Source organism: Chiloscyllium plagiosum, unplaced genomic scaffold (assembly GCF_037043375.1).
Source record: "Chiloscyllium plagiosum isolate Xiang-an unplaced genomic scaffold, Cpla_swu_hap1 HiC_scaffold_6, whole genome shotgun sequence".
Lineage (NCBI taxonomy): Eukaryota > Metazoa > Chordata > Chondrichthyes > Orectolobiformes > Hemiscylliidae > Chiloscyllium > Chiloscyllium plagiosum.
The window spans coordinates 5,627,611-5,632,750 of record NW_028270144.1 but is presented as its reverse complement, the minus strand read 5'-3'; the positions used below and the strand labels follow the sequence as shown (position 1 = coordinate 5,632,750).

Genomic DNA, 5,140 nt, shown 5'->3' with positions numbered 1-5,140 from the left:
AGGACCTTGAACGAGCAATTGTGAAAGAATGATGATTTAGTTCCAAATCAGGATAGATGGTGGTGGTGTTACCATGTATCTAATGTCCTTCTAGATGGTAGAGGTCATGCATTTAGAAGGTGCTGACAAAGAGGCCTTGATGGGTTGCTGCAGTATATTGTACAGAGTGGCTCAGTGATTAGCATAGCTGTCTCACAGTGCCAGGGACCTGGGTTTGATTCCATTCTCGGCCAACTGGCTGTGTGGAATTTCCACATTCTCCCCACCCCCACCCCCTGGTTTCCTGCAGGTGGTCGGTTTCCTCCCACAGCCCAAAGGTGTGCAGGTTGGGTGGATTGGCCATGGGAAAGTGTCCAGAGATGGGTGGGTTAGCCATGAGAAATGCAGGCCTGTGCGGAATGCTTGTTTGGGTGTTGGTGCGGACCTGATGGGCTGATTGGCCTGCTTCCGCAATGTAGGGATTCTAGATGATACACATTGCTGCTAGTACACTTCAGTGAATGTTAGAGGTATTGAATGAGTGATGATTTATTGTCACTTGCACCTGACAATGAACAACATAGCAAAATACGATGAAAAGCTTCAGCTGTTGCTACAACCCGGCTCCATTTTCATTAGGTTAAAAGTGAAATGTCGTAGCTGCAAGGAAATCCATCTTCATTCCACAGTCTTCTCCTTGAGTCCTGAGCTGGCTGGCCAATGGTGCCTGCGCTGTCACAGCCCCTCCCCCACCTCCTCCACCGGACCCACCAATGTCAGATTCACCACTCTTCAGGTGCTGTCACATCATCACCACGCCCCCCGCTTCCACCAATAATGGATCCTGTATTAGACCCACACTCCACCCACAACCAGGAGACCCTCCCCCCCACCACTCCAACTCTGCTACTGCCACCTGCAATGGATGCAATTCAAGTGGAATGCTTTGACATGGATGATCTAAGCGTCATTGGCAGCTTCACCTTACCAAATTTATTATCTTTAACCAATTAGTTATCTTTAACCACTTAAATAAATATGGTTTGTCCTATTGAGCCACTCCTGCCTGAATCTTTAGTTACATTGTCACATTAAGGGAAACATTTCAATAAAACAAAGAGCTATGGGTGCTGGAGATCTGAAACATAAACAGAAATTGCTGGAGAAAGTCTTCATCAGAATTTTATCGAGTCACTGGACTGGAAACATTGACTCAGTTGTCTCCCCATAGATGCTGCCAGACCTGCTGAGTTTCACCAGCAATCTCTGTTTTTGAAGGAAGAACATTTTTCTTCGAGTAAGCTGGTGTTTAGCAATTCCCAAACTGCGGGTCATGACTCCAACTGAATCATTGAATGAGATCATGAGCTGCCGCCTGAGGCTGTATTCAGCACTGGCACTGAGATCCAGCTGGTGTCTAGCTTCGGCCTGCTTGTTTCTCACTCTCTCTGGGTTCTTTGCTATGGTCATTTGACTGAGTCTTAAAGCTTGGAACCAGCCCTGAACCTTCCACAATTGTCCCTGCTGCTGAGTGGCAGGCTGTCAGAGTCCATGCTGGGCTCCCTGGCACCACAGACTGGCATGGGCTCCAACATCAGCATCCTCAAAACTCTCCAAGCTGCATCTCCACTGCTTCCTGAATTAAGTTTTTGAACTTTAACAGCTCAGGTAAAGTAATGAGCTGATAAGTATGTAAAATAGCAAACAAAAAGTTAAGAGTGTTGAAAGCATATTTTCAGATTTACATATATTATTTATTGTACCTAGTATGCAAGTTTTAATAATTATGTACCAAATGTTACTATGCTGCTTTATTGCTGTTCTATTTTTGCTGGTGTCTGGGGTTCTGTTTACGTTCAGGTATTAAAATTGGGTCACATTGGAGATTCATTTTGAAGTGCTGCATTTGATTGTCTAAAAATAGGAAGCTTTCATAATTACTGTTTCCTGTTACTAAATACATTAATTTAACATTTATCCACATTAAAATCCATCTGCCATTTGTCAGTCTGTCTACTTAATTGGTCTAAACTCCTTTGAGTACATCAATCTCGTTTCTATTCACTGCCTACACACATATCACTGCTTTATAAAAACTTGCCGCATGCTATTCATAAATTGTAAGAGCAGCTCAAAAGTCTCTAGTTGCCTGTGCCATTATAAGATGAACAAGAACATTAAGGACATGTTTTTGACTTTGGAAAGGAAAATCTAATTCATATCTCACTATTAAGGAAAATCTAATTCATATGTCAACTACTTTCTAGTTTATTACAATAAATTCCTTTTTAAACAGAATTGAGATGAAGAATATCTTGACATTTTTGTTTGCTTCTAATAAAAGAATAAGAGAAATGGAAAATGTCCAATTGAGTCAGTTGATATCAGGCTCAATTCTGCATTGATGCTCAAACTTTGCACTTCCTCCTATTCCAAGACACTCCAAGAGTAAATTAAACATTTGGTGGGAATTCTGCAATATTAAAATGTTAGTTGATGCTTTAAGCCTAATTATGATCCTGAAGCCAAAGGAAATTAATGCTAATTGGTCCTCTGCAAAATCCCACTGTGTTTCTCTCATTACTCATTGTTCACAATTCACCAACTTAAAACAGCTGTGCCCGAGATTCTATTCTTTGGCCTCCAGACATTTGATTCGAAAGAAAACGAGTAATGCTCGACCAAAGTGTTGAAAGCTCTTACTTTATCCATCAAATCTGTATATCTGTAGAATTATCTGTCATTATGATTCTGAAATGTTTTATAGTCAATTCAATACTATTTTTCAAAATGTAGCTCTCCCTAAAAAGTTTGGTTGCGTGTGTAATTTCTCTGGACTGGAGTCTCTGTCGCAGACAGTGTTGGGAAACAGGTTGAAAGTTTGTGCCGGTGGGTGTTTAAGATATTACTAATTGTTATATATATATATATTTAGGTAGATTAATACTTTTAAAAAAAAAAGACTTTGTGCAGTAAACTTCCATTCTGTTTTTAAAGAAAATCTCTAGTCTTGTGTGAAGAAGCCTCAGCGACTGTAGGTAAAGTCACCGTTGTCCCACTCTCTCGTCAGAAAGAGACAATTAGTGATCATTTCTAACCTGAGAGTCACCACACCTCAGGCAAGGAGTGAGGTGGCGAAGGTAGGACTTTTTATTGGTGATCCTAGCTGGTATGGGAATTAAACCGATACTGTTAGCAACACTCTGTCTCACAAACCAGCTGTCTAGCCAACTGAGCTAACTAATCACTAGGTTAACTAATTCAATTCAAAAACCACATGACCCATCAAGCCAGAATCCATTCTGCAATCCAACTTATTTAGTTGTGCCACCAGCAGGGATCATAACAGCTGTTAAGGTGAATGTTTGAAGCAATTATTTTAAAAAGCAATTAATATTCAGACATAGCTTTATTTCTACTGATGGATTATTAAAAGAATAAAGAATATTCAATCTTCCTCAATAAATTGAACTGAGGTATTAACATGAGTTATAAGCTTATATCTCTGAGGTGGATTCTGAATATGCCATTTTCTGACTCAAAAGAGAGAGTTCTAATATTGAATCAGAGATTGGAAGGAAATGGAATTAACAGGTAGAAAATGTAACCAAGGCAAAGAAATGTATAGCAGTGGATTTAGAGAAAGGAATAACTAAAAAAAAATGCTCTTATGATGGTGAACCAAGAACAAAAAATGTTTTGGAATACAGATGTTTGTATGGATGTTTTCTGATTCCTATATTTTGAAATAACCACATTTCAGTTTTGATATGTTAAGAGTGTATACCTTACAGTTCTCCATGTGGCTCGAGTCCCCTCTGCTTCTCTGCTCCAGCAGAGTTGTTAAAGTCTAAACGTGTTGATGAAAATCTGGGTGAAGCATCTCATCTTGCTAACACTTGGCTGTACAGCTGGAGTTCTGAGTTGCTCTGTACACTCCTCTCACTAAGTTGTGAAATTCCATTTCAACACCTTTAAAGATATCTAGTTCTTCATTCTTTGCTTGTTTTCATGAGGGATAATCGTGAACATGGATCCTGAATTATCTTATGACTTTTAAGGGTGGCACACTGGCTCAGTGGGTGACATGGCAGCTCAGTGGTTAGCACTGCTGCCTCACAGTGACAGGGACCTGGGTTTGATTCCAAACTCGGGCGACTGTCTCTGTGGAGTTTGCATATTCTCCCCGTGTCTGTGTGGGTTTCCTCCTAGTACTCCAATTTCCTCCCACAGTCTAAAGGCATGCAGCTTAGGTGGGTTGGCCACACTAAATTGTCCCATAGTGTTCATTGATGTGTGGGCTAGGTGGATTAGCCATGGGAAATGAAGGATACTAGGGTGGCTTTGGGTGAGATGCTTTTCAGAGTGTCAGTGTAGACTCAGTGGGCCGAATGGCCTGCTTCCACACTGTAAGAATTCTATTATTTGGTATATGTGGTACTTTCTTACTAATTCCAGGTTTGAAATGGCAATACAGTCAGTTCTGCTACAACGTGGTAGTCTCGTTCTCGTGCAATCCCATGTTATAAGAAAATCATGCAATAGCATCACCATTTAAACTAATGGGGCTGGAATCGTGTTATAATATACACTTTTAAACTTTGCACTTTAGAAACAGTATCTCCAATTTGTCAATCATTAATGAAACGTGTGTTATAGCAGAACAACCTGTAGATCCAAATGCTTTATTCTCTTTAGGATCATCTTTTTAAGTGCAGCCGCATTTGTACCATGGATTCAGAGTTAGGATTGCAACCTTGATGAATGTTTCATTTAGATCCTAGCTCTTTACACACATTACAACAATATGGCAGTATTGATCTTGACATGCTCGCTTCTGCAGCCCATGTACTAGAATGGGAGCAATACATACGAAATTAGCATGGCACCTGCACATGGATGCCACGTAAATTCACAAAGCCTTCCATGTTTTGGTAATGCAGTTGTAGTGTCCCTATCCCTCGACTGGGAAGCCGAGGTTCAAGTCCCACCTGCACCAGAGGTGTTTGATAACATTTCCAAGCAGGTTGATTAGGAAAATAGGTGAAATAATAAAAACTGAAAGCACAGTAGATAAAGTCAGTGGAAGAAACCAGCAAGTTTCTGGACATTATATCGAGGGACATTGAGCATTAAACCAAAAATGTTTTTGAAGTTTCAC

The 5,140-nt window shown here is 40.4% G+C and overlaps 1 non-coding gene across 1 annotated transcript; it reads left to right on the top strand.

The window, feature by feature from the left end:
- The first annotated feature begins 4,806 nt into the window (after nt 1-4,806).
- LOC122551208 (U6 spliceosomal RNA) lies at nt 4,807-4,913 on the top strand. The gene has a single exon (XR_006312057.1). It is a non-coding gene; the product is annotated as a U6 spliceosomal RNA (small nuclear RNA).
- The last annotated feature ends 227 nt before the right edge of the window (nt 4,914-5,140 follow it).